This window comes from Toxorhynchites rutilus, chromosome 3 (genome assembly GCF_029784135.1).
Source record: "Toxorhynchites rutilus septentrionalis strain SRP chromosome 3, ASM2978413v1, whole genome shotgun sequence".
Lineage (NCBI taxonomy): Eukaryota > Metazoa > Arthropoda > Insecta > Diptera > Culicidae > Toxorhynchites > Toxorhynchites rutilus.
In genome coordinates this window covers 149,036,855-149,051,343 of record NC_073746.1, presented here as the reverse complement: position 1 = coordinate 149,051,343, position 14,489 = coordinate 149,036,855, and the positions used below count along the sequence as shown (strand labels likewise).

The window sequence follows — 14,489 nt, the reverse complement described above, 5'->3', positions numbered from 1 at the left end:
GACAGCTCGGAGTGCACACTTTATTTGGCGCGGCTCCACGGTGCAGGATGGCTCACAATTGCTATCTGGGGAAGGGACTCCCGTCGGGGTAAATGCACATTTTTTTCCTGTTCTCTGGTTTTATAGTTTTGTTCACTGTTTGTTTTTTTTTACAACCATCGTCCCGTTATTTTAGCTGCGTTCAAATCGTAAACATGAAATATCTATGCAGAATTATCGAGTTTTATTGCTTGATAAACACGGATGCATGTGTCGATCGGGTAGAGCACTGGTCGAGCTTAGTGTGTTATTTGTTTGTTGACAACTGAAGAGTAATAAGTACGTTGTCATTTGTTGTGTTAGAGATCGACAATATAAACATTTCACACAAAAACGGAATCATAACATTTTTAACTATTTTAAGAAAGTATCTCGATAGCTGATCTCTGATCTCTGATAGCTGAACTCATTTCAGTCGGGAAATTGAATATTCCACATGTAAAATTAATTCAGCAGCAAACATGAAGCAACATTACATGCAAAGATGAATTCAATTTAGGCAGAAACGTTTTGCCAGCGAATCAACGAATCGGCAAGCGCCATTCAATTAACCAAAGACCCTACGTCTCCATTAGTGAAAGTTAGTCTCTTCGAGCTACATAATTAGCATACATGTGACATACAAGACTTTTGGAATTTCAGAATCCGACTCTCGCTACGCCCGCCTAATGCTACACTCTCGGTTCCTCCAATCCTTCACCCCGACAACGGAATGGCACGGAATGTCTGTTCTCGCGCCGATACATTTCTCCCCAGCCCCAGCCAGGACTCGTACGACATCGTCGAGACCGAAATCAGATTGGGGTTCACTCACGTGGATGGACCAGAAGAGGCGTGCGCGACTGTAACGATCTACTTTATGTCTCCGGGACGCCGTGGCGCCCTTCTATATGATTCTATCGCCCCGACACGATGCCATAATGTTTGGCACCGCGGCTACTAACCCGGCCGTTTGAGGGAGGGGCGGATGGGTGGAAATTTGTTTCTAGATTTCCCGTTACCGTCGCTTTTGCGCTACAGTTTCAATCGAAATAAGCTAAACGAATAATTGAGAAGATTGTAGCGGCGAATCGTGAAGCATTTAAGCCGAATTGCTTCGATTGTGTCGTTATCTTTTGCATAAGTGAAACATGATTGGCACAAAGCAGTTATTTCACCCGGAATATTCTGGTATTGATTTGCGAAAATGGTGACTGTTTGATAAAGATACGATAGGGGCACATATCTAATTGACAGCGTCTTTTGAATGATATTATATAAGCAGTGAAAATTAGGTTCGATTGATTGAAGAGTATAATCATTTATTGAAATTATATATTCACACTGAATCAACTGAATTTCGCGTTAATTGGAAAATCCGCGAAAAAAAACCGCGTTAATTGGAAAATCCGCGTAAGAAAAACCGCGTTAATTCGATAATCCGCGTAACAAACCATGTCACCTAAGGATAGATATCAAATGGGACTATCTTTACGTAGAACGGAAGTAAAAAGTTGAGTGTTGTTCGCTTCCGAAAAACCATAGTTTTTTCCTGCAATTTCCTTGGTTACTGGTAGCTTTAGTTCGGTTTTCCTCACGAATGCAGTCATCTGATGTTGCTAGAAGATTCCCTAGTAGTTTGTACACTCTCCTGCCGATGCACGTGCCGTACCACTGTTGGACCGTCCAGAGCTAAGTAGACAGGGAAAGACATTCACGAATAGCTGCCCGTAAAAACCCCGTCCCGTTGTACCGCTTGTACCGCAAAAAAAACGCTTAAAAAAAACCTGGATGTATACAGAACCATCGCTAGTCGAATAATGTTTATTGATTTCATACAGACCAACATTGCTATATATCTTAGGTAAACCCGATACTGTAAAGTGATTGAATAACAAACAAAGGATACATCATAAATAATTCATTTCAGTGGAAAAGAAATAACGATAATAACCACAGTTAGTTCATTGACGTATGCTGCCGTTCTACGCATAGTTGTCCCATGTTCCAAAAACAGCAACTGAGAAAAACACAATCAAAGTTTTCTTGCATATTTGTCTACCAGTTTTTATGAGCAGTAAACTATTGTCTAATGAAATGTGACAAGATACCTTCATTTGAATCAATCAAGCTTGATTTCGGGCTTGAAATTCATGGTAGGACAGTTATGCCTAAAATATCAACATGGGACAATTGGGCTTGATGTTGTTTTTTTTTCGGAAGCTGGGAGTAAACAACAACTTTTTTCGTGTTTTTCCGGAAGATTAGGCATAAAAACATCGTTTTATGAAGAAAAGTGAAAATTATCAAAAAGTAACATGGGACAACTATGCGTAGAACGGCAGTATGGGACATGTATGGGAAAATATTTGTGGAATAGGTAAATGGGGAAAATACAAGAGCGAGTGATTGTTGACTTCTTCTAGCGTGATATGGCTAAACTAGTGACACATTATGTCAATTTCTCCATTACAATCCGATCCACTTCCTGCAAATTACAACGGTCAGCTTTGTTCTTTCATGCATAACTGCCTCCATTCAAAGTTTCAAAACTATTAAATATTCAAAATACTTTCATCGTCTTTTATCTCCTTTGTAAAATATAAACAGGACGAGGAGATAACACGTATCGGACTCAACCGATTGTTTCATACAATATAAAGAACTAAGAAGAGTAAAAAATTTAAAAAAAAATCCATTTTTGGATTAACGATTGAAATACCATATCATTCAACTGTATTGTTTTTTGAGGTCTGAGGTCTTTACCAGAAACATTGAAGGTGATTCGCGTCTGACAAATGATCAATTTGAACATTGTTTACGATAGGAAAATAATTTACAAATGTATAATAGAGCCTATAATTTATCTTCCTGTTTTTTTGCATGTTTTTTTTGCATTTATGAGTAATTCCTTCAATTGTTTCACTCTAAAATATTTCTTGTGCTTATACCGTCATACCTCGATATAAGGCAACCTCGATATAACGTAACTTTTTAAGACGTAAAAATAAACAATACAGAAATAGTTTTTGGAGTATAAATTATTTCCAATAAATATTTCTAGTAAGTACCGTAAAATGAGGTAGCATTGGTAGTTTCTATTTTGGATCTCAATTTTATTTTTTGATAAAAAGGAGCTTGTGGAAAAGCAATGTACGGATTGTTTTGTACATTGCTTTTGAGAATTTGTCCACGACGATTTCCCTAATTGAATACGCATGCCTTCAACCTGATATTCTTGGGTGGTCTTTCCACTTGGTATATTTATGGAATTTTCTGAATTTTTAGCATAACTTTGGACATATTTCCAGAACAAAATCCAGTGGAATTTTCATTTGGAGATAAAGTAGTCAAACATAGAAATTATAAAATAAACATTGATACTAGAGATGAAACGGATATCCGGCCTCTCCGGCCAATATTTTCTATGCGGCTGGATACCGGATATTGGAAAAAGTTGAATCCTTATCAGAAAAAAACCATGTTGAAGATTACTTGTTGAAAACTTGAATTTCTATTAAAAGATATCCACGGAAGCGGGTAATTTTTTCATAGTGCATTATTTTTATGTAAAAATGTGTTTATTTCTTCTAAAATGTAATACTTAATTCACTTCATGCTCGAATGCAGTGTCATTCAGTTTCGTATTCACAAATGAAAAAAAACGAATATCCGACTGCCGAATATTCGGTTTTCAGGCCTTGAAGCTATCCGGTATACGGCCAAACTATTATCCGTTTCATCACTAATTAATACCAATTTCACTTCAATTTTCTCAGACGTTTTCCTCTACTTAAAACTGATCATGTTTGTCTACGAAAATTATCTTAAATGGGCATAAGAAAGGTTTATAAATACTGCTGAGTGATAGAAAATTAGTTTTTGCGCATTTTTGAGTAATCATGAACAGTTTTGCATCATTTAAATCAAAAAAAATTCTGCTTCGATATAACGTAACGAGTAAAAAATAAAGTTCCCTTATATCGAGGTATAACTGTACTAACTTGTTCTTGTATTAACTATTTACTGTTTTTCGATCTGTACAACCATTTTACCTGTTGTACTAAAATGAATTCTTGTGAAATTCCTCTCATTTACAGTGACTGTTTTAGCTTCCAACTAACTAGAAAGATGTCACTTGAACATCTTTCCATTGTCCTGCTTCACACACTAAAGATATACTAATACAGCCATTCCATGCCAAACCGATGTGGTGGTTCTCAGATTTTCGTTAAAATTGGTAGTTTTGTATCTTATCTCAAAAAATTAGACCTGTTTTTTTATTTTTTTCATTGGGGTGACCATTTCCGTTTTAGGGTGGCCCGAAAATTCCACTTTTCCATTTTTCCACTTTTTTCCAAAAATGACATTTTTTCAAAAATTCATAACATTTGAACTACTGGACCGATTCATATGATCGACATATCAAATGAAAGCCAATGAGCTTGAAAAAATATTACACTGGCGAGAAAATAGGATCCTATTCGCATGGATATAATCTATTCCCATAGGAATATTGAATGACAACTTATAGGAAAATCATAATTCTATAATTCATCTCTGATGTTTGGATATATTATGTGAAAAATTCTCATCTTTCAAGAAAAAATAAAAAATATATAGCGCTCTCTACCCTCTCTCTTACCCATGTAAACTAGAAAAAAACAAATAGCAATCAATAATTATTAAAACAAAATCCATTTTTTCGCTAGTATAAAATTTGTTCAAAGAAGACTAACTCATTGACTCAAATTTGCTATGCCGATCATCTGAATCGGTCCAGTGGTTCAAAATTTTTTAAAAAAGGTCATTTTTGGGAAAAAGGAGAAACAAATGATTTTCCATCGGTTAACTTTGAACCATCGAAAAATCATTATGTAAAAACTATATAACTTCTATAATATTTATATATTACAGTAGTTATATAGTTATAATTTTCCAAATAAGACTAGCTAATTGGCTTTGATTTGATATATCGATCATTTGAATTGGTTCAGTGGTTCAAAAGTTATGGATTTCGAAAAATGGCAGTTTTGGAGAAAAAAAAGTGGAAAAAAAATTACAATAATATTCTTATTTCTGTTTGAATTTCGTTCAATAATTGAGCTAGTTTTCCATGCCATTGAAATCAGTCTTGAACGAGAGATGCTTTGCGCTCATAGCTTCCAAATTTTCGAAACTGCTCACAGCGCACTTTGCATTTGATGCGGAAATGACAATTTGACCCTTCATGTATTTTGCATTAGTCAGCTGTTGTTTTTTTTCGGAAAAGTGGTTCAGCTGTGTTTTTTTTCGTTTTCAAGTTGTTTCGTCGTGAAGAAAATAATCGCAAATTAAACGCACCAAAATTTGTATCTTTTGAAAATCTTTTTCTAAAATCCTATTTGACATTGCTTCAAGACAACGAATAAGAAAGTGGTGCCGTCCTGCGTAAAAGGGTCAGAAATTTAAAATGAGTAAATTAAAAATGCATAGTTGTTTTTTAAAATTATAATTTCGATACTGACAAAGCTTTTCAAAAATTTCAATTTTTTTTTTCTTAGCATAACATTGATCTACGGTAAGAGACAAATACAACAAAATAAAGACGGCTCAAATTGAACTATTCCTTCCTCGGATTTTACGCTTACCAACATATTTGTCCTTTCATTTTTATTCACATGGATAGATGATATAGGAGTGCGTTATTTCGCCTGAAAATTCATTTCTACTGTCGAACAAAGGTCAATTTCATTAGCGCAAAGATGGAATGGATCAACAACGCGTATAACGATGTAATTGTAGAACATTCCTCCAGAATTACGAAAATGTTCCGATTTTCCTCTCCGTCATATTGAATTAAGGAAAGAGACGAACACAACAAAATAAAAACGACTCAAATCGGATCATCTCTTCCTCGAGTTTTGCGCTTACAAAAACGTGATGTAAAGCTTCTGGCGAATCAACAATGTTGCGAGAACTCTGACAATATGCTAATCAATTACCACTTTTTTCTTGTTTGGTGATATCACTCAACTAGAATAGAAAATAACCCCTTTCAAACAGAAATCATCATTTATTTGGCAACACAGTTATTTCCCATTTTTCTACTACGGAACTTTAAATGAATCGTACACCGAATCTTGTCCTCGTGGGACATACATTTTATTATTACAGCTGAGTAATCTTTCGACGCTACCAGGCTAAGTCTTCCTATGATGGTATGTCAAATAATATTGAACAAAAATGCCACGTGAACAAGACACGGGATATGAGTAGAGATGCTGACCTTTCTGATTTTTCTGGATTCCCAGACTTTTTGACACGTACCTTGATATTCTGACAAACACTCAATTTTGTTTGATTTTCCCTAATTTTTGTACTTTTTGCCTTATCAGAATGAACATTATTCGTAAAAAATATACTACGATCTTTGTCAATGTTTTATTGGTTGAAAATGAGAACGGTTATAATGGCTCTCCGGGCCGCACATGTATAATGCTTACAGAAAATTAAATTCTCCTGATACAAAGCACTACTTAACTATTTTATCAGAATGTATGATTGTTGCAAATCGACTGAATAGAATTTTCCCGAATAAGTGAATAAGTGATTATTATTTTCACTACGCATAAATGTTTCGAGGTTTTTCAAAACAGTGCTAAACCAGAATATCTGATGAATTTGAAAAAAATAATAAGATTGATTGATTAAGATTGAGGTACAACATTATCGTGTACGAAGTGTATGTACGAATAGCCGCAAAGTTAATGAAAGAATACGTTTCAGAGTGTAATATTACTCAAGTGAAGCTTTTAGAATTCAAAGTAGCCACAGCCATTCCATGCCAAACCGATATAGTAGTTCTCAGATTTCCATGAAAAGTTGTAGTTTTGTTCTTTATTGCAAAATATTATATCATATCTAAAAAGCGAAAAAATAACATCTCTGATATCGAGATATGTTATAAAAAATCATCAGCTTTCCAGAAAAATTATAAAAAAATGAAGCGCCCTCTATCTTTAACCGAGAAAACTATGAAAATCTGACTCAATCAATGATTACAAACACTTAAATCATTTAAATTCCAAAAGTAATATTTTTTCAAAGAAAACCAACTCATAAGGTTAAATGTGATATATTGATCATCTGAATCGGTCCAGTAGTTCAGAAGTCATGAATTTTTGTAATGGAAAAAAGGTGAATTTTTTTTCGAACCTTTGGTGAACTTTCGAAAATCATATCTTAAAAACTAAAAAGATAGCATCTCTGATATCGAGATATGTTATGTAAAAACTTCTCAGCTTTCAACAAAAAATATTAAAAATATAGCGCCCTTTAGTCCAAAGCAATGGAAACAACAAAAAACGACTACAATCAATAATTACGAAAACAGAGTCAGTTTTTTTGCTGGTTCAATATTTTTTAATAAATATAAAATAATAGCTCATTGGCTTCAATTTGATATGTCGATCATCTAAAACGGTTCAGTGGATCAAAAGTAATGAATTTAAGTCAAAGCGGAAATAGTGGAAATAGTTAATCTAAAATGGAATTGGTCACCCTAACGAAAAAATAAAAAAAATACAGGTCTAACGTTTTGTGAAAAAGAAGAAAATTACCACTTTTGACGAAAATCTGAGAATCACTCTATCGGTTTGGCATGGAATGGATGTACAATAAGATGTTATATAACATTTGCTCGTCAGATTCAGTAGAATCAAGATTAATAGGGAAATTATAATAAATATATCTATTAACGAATCATATAACATCAATGTTAAAAAAAATCAACAATTCATCCACTGTTAATGTACATCCATCATTAGGTGAATAAAGATTCATGCCAAAGTATGGGCTATTAATTCAAAGAAATTCTGAATATTCATTTCTCTGTACTTCACTGCTGTTATGCTTGGGAAAATATAAATGATCAAAACATTCCTGAAAAATTCTCTCAATAACAAAAACTTCAACCCTATGGCTACATAAAACATACGAGAAAACAAACATGTTCTGGAAGAATATGATTTTTAAATTGCGTGGAAGATGACTGGCTATGAAAATCATGCTCTTGTTTTCCCAAAAATCGGCACGAACTTTCCAGACAACCCAATATGAGCTATCCTGATTTCTTCCTGATTTTTGAAATTTTTAGTTGAAAATATACATGAGTATTCTGTCATTAAGTAACCATTGAAATACCTAAAGATTACTTATATATTTAAAAATAAGTAGGTAACGAGAAATGGATCAATTTTCCAGTGGTAGGAACAAAATTCTAACCGTTACTGTACTCATCCCAATATGATAGGAAAAAAGATGATTTTAAAAAGTGCTCTCGATTGGAGTGATGCCAAACTAATCTGTAGCGTCGCTGCATTGTGGCGCAAAAGTTGAAGAAATCTGCGAACAAGAGGACGATGTGCTGTTAGCGAAAGATAGAAAAAAAAACTCTGGGAGGAAAATCAGCTCCTCGTAATGTTGACTTGCTGTGGAATGAAATATCACGCTGCCAAGTGGATACAGCTGAGAGGTCGAGGAAAAAAGAAGTTTTCCGTCTCCAGTTGAACACATCCACTCCGCAACGCGACACGGTATGCAAACTGCAGAATTCTATTCGTGAGCTCGAGAGCTCTCGGCTGGGGAAAAATTTGAGAAAATAGTTGTTTAGAATGGGCGAAAAAAAAATCCGTAACCAAAGTTCGTCTTCGCTTCCACTGGCGGACATTGCCCCATCTCAGTGGGGTCACTGGAAGCGTTCCGTAGCCGCGTGTCGCTCTGGTTTAATTTGTCGATCGTATTTTTCCATGTTACGAGAGCGCGCGAATTGTGCACTAAACCGCATAACGAGGACAAGATAAAATTATTCCCGTCGTTAGTTGAATTCACGTTTAATTTGATAACGAATTTCAAAGTTGCTGTAGGACAAAAAACGGGGGAAAAAAAGTTCAGTAATTGCTTCTGACCATACTGGGAAGCGCTTTTTTGTCCGTTTTACGCTGCTCAAGTATGTATGACCGTATTTTAACTAGGTTCTACAAACATGAGAACGAAAGTTTGAACGGAATTTTTGTTCGCGCTCCATCTGCACTTGATTTCGAAACTCCACTTTCGTCAATCTGGTTCCACATAATTCTTTTAATTGAGATTATCTCATAATAACAGATGTTATACCAAACTTCAAACATGAATGACGCTCGCTCCGGGGGTTATTAGAGGGGTAGTAACTTCGTCAAAATCACCTTTATTGTAAGTGCAAGCAAATCTGCTTCTGCGCGATTTCTTATTTTTTGCGACTCTTTTTGTTTGAACAAACTGTGGTAAGTGTCCAAAATACGATGTAAAAATTGTCATCGGTCATTGAAAGACACAGCATTCATTAATTCACATATGAGAATGGTACGATGCTGATTAATTTTGCTACCAGACCTTTTTTTCATTCCATTTGTTTTTTTTACCAAGGCGCATTATCAGTTTAGCGGTAACAGAGTTGGATTTAGTCGTGTACATGTTACATGTTTATTATATCGATACATATGGTGAATTACACAGTAGCCATTTAGGCGAAAGAGTATTCCTTCTGTTCCATTGTTCAGTTAGATCGGACAGCGGAGACAGTTGATATGATCTTTGTTGTGTTGTTTATATCACAAAAACATGACTACGTCTAACCGGAAGATATAGGGGGTGAAATGGAAATCTAGGCACTGAACAAGTAGGAAAAAATGCAAGATTTGGAACGCTTATAACTCGAGCATTTCTCAATAGATCGCAAAGGTTTTTGCATCAATTGATAGGAAATATATCTACGCATCTATCATAACGAATAACATTTCATTTTTCTTGAGATAAATAATTGAATAATTGTGAAATATCAAGCATTGTCTAAATGCACTATGTGCCCATTTTTGATTGGTCCATTTTGTGCTCCTCAAATCGTACCGACTAAAACGGTCAACCAGAGCAGCAGCGAAATAGAATGAAGCACGATTGGAAAGGAAAAAGAAAAAATATGAACGAAACATTGGTCGCAGTCTCACACATGCGTAATTCTCGAGCCAGTCAGCTTAAAAATCCCCGCTCCGCTGCCATAACGATCCATTCTTTGTGTGGACACCGACTGGACAACATCGTTGCTGGACGGGCTGGACGGCAAGGGATAGAGTGCCTTTCTCAAGGCAAGAGGGCGGAGATGGTAGCGCTGGAGTAGAATAGAGTAGAGTTTTCAAAGGGCCTTTCTCAAGGCTAGAGACGAATGAACTGCAAAAGTTTAAAGTCTCTATAATACAATACCTTCCTTCCATAACGATCATTCTCATCCAAACCGTACACCACATCGTTTCGCATCACATTACATCAATAAACCAACACAAGCAGCCATGGTTGGATATGGCAAAGGAGGAAAAGTGAAGGGAAAGGCAAAATCCCACTCGAACCGTGTTAGTCTGGAGTTCCCCGCAAGGGTATAATACCTACAAAATTTTGGTCAAAATGCTGGTTACAGAATGAAATGTAGGAAATTAGTTGAGTTTTTATTTAAAAATACCAATAACTTTTTCAACATGGATTTCGTTGAAAAAAAAACAAAATTAAAAGTTATTTTTCTAAAAAATATGTTTTATTAAAATTCTGTAAAAATAGATATGAATAACTCCTACAATTTTCAACAAGTCACCCATACATCGGAAGATGGACACTTCTACAGGGATAGAGTTTTTCATATATTCTTCGAAAAAATACTATTAATGTTTAACTCGTACCACTTTTATGTATAAATTATCGCGGTTTACATGTTCTGCAAACCTTTTTCAATTCAGAAATATGTCAAACGCGAGAATTTACACGAAATAAATGTTACGAGTAAAACATATTTCAGAAACGAGGAGGCGATCTGGCGTAGCGGTAATATCCATTCCTCTCACGCAGAGATCACAAGTTCAATACTCACTCCCGACATTCTTCCAAAAATGGAAGTAAAAGTGACGAACCAGCCGAAATGTGTTGAAAATCACTATAATAAAGAAAAAAACAAAAAAAATATTTCAGAAACCATAAAAGATAGAAAGTCGGTGCCTTCGATAAAAGTTTATATTTTAATGACATCTAAAATTTTGTCGAATACACTATATCGCTCTCTTGACTGTAAACAAAAATAGGATCAGTTATATTTTCTTCGAAGAAACCATGGAAAAGTAGTTGTTAGAAAAACTTTTTCCCTGTAAAAGTGTCCATCTTGCAATGTATGGATGACTTGTTTGAAATTGTAAAGACTATTGATATTTTTTTTGAGAATTTTCAAAAATGCGTTTTTGAGAAAAAATGAATTTTAATTTTTAAAATAATTCTTTTTCAGTGTTTTTAAAAAAAAACAATTTTTAATATTTTTCTATGGAAAAATAGATAATTTCCTACACCAGAATTATGTAGGTATTTTATTTTCTGAGTTATATTTTTTTGTAAAAAAGTAACACAAAAATGTTGGTCCTTTTGAAAAAGTTGTCTAATTATTTTCGAATATTTCAAGTATGCAAAGTTGCTTAAATGACCAATGTCTTTACACCCACAACGTTTCACTGCTATCTGAGATAGTGTTACCAACGGCCAGTCGAGTTGGCATGAAATTCGTCAATAGTATTCTGTGTGGATCGTAAAGATCGTAAAACGCTGCAACGAATGTCATAAAGAGATATCGTTTTTGCATCGAATTATTACAAATTACGGTAAAAAAAATATCAATTATCATTTCGGATATTATTCGCGAATACGTCGAAATTTCATAAAAAGTCCATGTAAAAAGTTCCTGAAAAGTTTTACTGGCTTGCGTTGTTTTGTAGAACCATTTCGAGAAGTAACGATTCTTTCTTGCCTTTGCGAGAACAATACACTAATTGGTCATATGTTGCAATTTGTTTCTTTATATCAATGAGCGCATTGTACTTAGTATTTAACGAGAGGTGTCTTCACAGCTCGAGGAGAAACGTAAAACACAAAACGAGCAGAATAAGCGACCTTGGTTGTTTCGGACACAGAAAGTTTCTGAGAATTTCCCTTCTTCTCCCTCTTCTTCTTCTTTATCGAATTAAAGAGACTTTAAACTGTTCAGTTCATTCGTCTCTAGTCTTCAAAAAGACCCTTGGGAAACTTTCCTACTCGTTCACCTCCATTGCCTTGAGAAAGGCACTCGATCCCTCTCCGTCCAGCTCGGCCAGCAACGGTGTTGTCCAGTCGGCATCCTTACGAAGAATGAGTTCTCCTCAGAGAAAATGCAATTTTTATACGCTAGCGACAGCTTACTTACTAGGCAAGGGTGGAGTTTACTTCGCAAATATTCTCTTTTCGCCATCCCCCTTCGTTGTTTATATTCTAGCGGCTGCATAAGTTGCCCGTTATTGACTCCTCTGTTCGGGAGAGCTCACATATGGACAGAACAAATGTATGGGGAAATGGGATTGCTTCCAATTTTCATCAATTTAAACCATATGCATACTATGGGATTGTAATGATGCTATACATCAAACAAATCTTAGAAAATTTCAGGTTCGATTGGTATCGTATCGGCAAATCGTTAAAATCCTTTCACAGCAAAAATAGGTATTAACGTTAACTTTATTGCATAAAAACGTGACCTGTTTTCTGAGTTGGCACCCTTAATATACGACGTAGTCCTACGTCAAAAGATTCATTACGATAATGCTGAATGTGACAAATAACCGGTCAACAAGGAGCGCAAATAATTATGCACTGTTTTCGGTGGTATCAGAAGAGTGTCATCCATTATAGGCTGCTCAAACTCAATCAATAATAACGGAGAAGTTCTGAAGACAACAACATATTCTTTTGAAACGATCTTAAACGTATAACGCTGACCAAAACGACCAGAATATGCGGACGTAATATTCCGTCGCTGTAACGTTTGATCTCAACGCCAGGCATTGTTATTTTCGAATACTAATTATATTCGATAATTATAGAGCGTAATTACTGGGATACTCTTCTCTTCGGAACTAATTATCCAAAAGGATCTCTTTACTTGCCTGGCCTAGTACCTTTCACAAGAAACTGTATTTCTTTCTTTCCATATTTTGCTAGAATGATGAAAAATGTCTAGAAGATGGCTAAAGATTCCGATTGATTTAATTGAACACGATATTTTCGAACCACCACCTCTGATTGGATTATGATGTTATCTTTATGGAAGCGTAAATCTCATGCTATTTTTTGCACCTATCGAAAGGAGCAAAAGAGGGATAGAAAGATGAAGATTCATACTTGAATCTATTTTTATAAATCCCAAGACTCGCAGCGAAAATTCTGACAGGATATAACTCATTAAAATTGGCTCAGCCATCTTCAAGATAATCGCCTGTCTTCCGAACCTGACACAATAACGCACATGACACATTAAAACCTTTTCTGTTGCTGCTATTTTCAGTGCCTCGTAATATCCGATGGAAATATGTACCTTTAGTATATTGTAAACCAAGGAATATTGATCGAATCAGCTGCTGGAAAAAATCAGATTGGTTTACCCCGCAGTTCGCAAAGCAAAAATCTTCCTTCCTTCAATCTCAGTCAGTTGGAAACAAAATTTACTTTACGTCCAACTGTCATCACGCTTTGCTGACAATTTGGGTGGGTGGGGAAAAAGCAGATTGCGGACCGATATTAGCACGTAAACGCCACAGTAAACAAAGGTTGACAGAGGTGTAAATAGCATTTCCGTGTTTCTCTTGCCGTTTTCCGCCCGCTTCAGCCATGGCGGCAGGTTTCAATCTTCCAGACGCGTCCGTGGGAACGGGAAGAGCGGGCGGAACACAATCTCAACAGAGATGGTGCATTCGATGCGATGGTTAGCCGAAGACGAGATGCACAGGTGTGCCCTCTGAAATTCATCGTCCAAACAATAAAGTGTAATTGAATGGTTTTACGAGCTGTTTTGTGGTCACTTTTGCTCGTTTTTACGACACTGTTGATTTTATTTTTTACGCATCATTGAACTTATGTGCCGGCGAAAGTTCGCTTCTTTCTTCCCCATGGAGAATGGCAGCAGATTGACCGGATCGGAAGCAGCTTCTGTCGTTTTGGAAAGGTGAACATAAATTCCATAGGAAAGGTGGTGCGATTTGTCATAAAATCAGTAAGTGGCAAGTCCGGGTTTTTTTTTTTGCAGTCGATCGTCTTTTCAATTTTGTCCATCCAGCAGAGCATCATAAAAGAAACTCGACAAGAGGAGGGACTGCAATTTTTCACTACTGGCAGGGAAAATTGACGATAAAATAGGTATGTTTCATCTACCGTTGTGTCCAGTAGGAAGCGGGGTGGAAAATTGTGTCGCTTTCAACGTTGAAGGTCGGGATAAAGTACGCGTAGCGAAAACTTTCCAAAAGTGCTACTGTGGAATTATTTGAAATTTGATTAGATTAGAATGAAATTTGTTTTGAGAGACAATTTACTAATGTTAGTTGAACCTAAATCAATGGATTCGTTTC

General features: G+C 35.7%; 1 protein-coding gene across 4 annotated transcripts in view; it reads right to left on the bottom strand.

The window, feature by feature from the left end:
* LOC129777308 (protein madd-4) overlaps positions 1-14,489 on the bottom strand; it is a 517,165-nt gene that overhangs the window by 468,679 nt on the left and 33,997 nt on the right. The window lies entirely within an intron of this gene.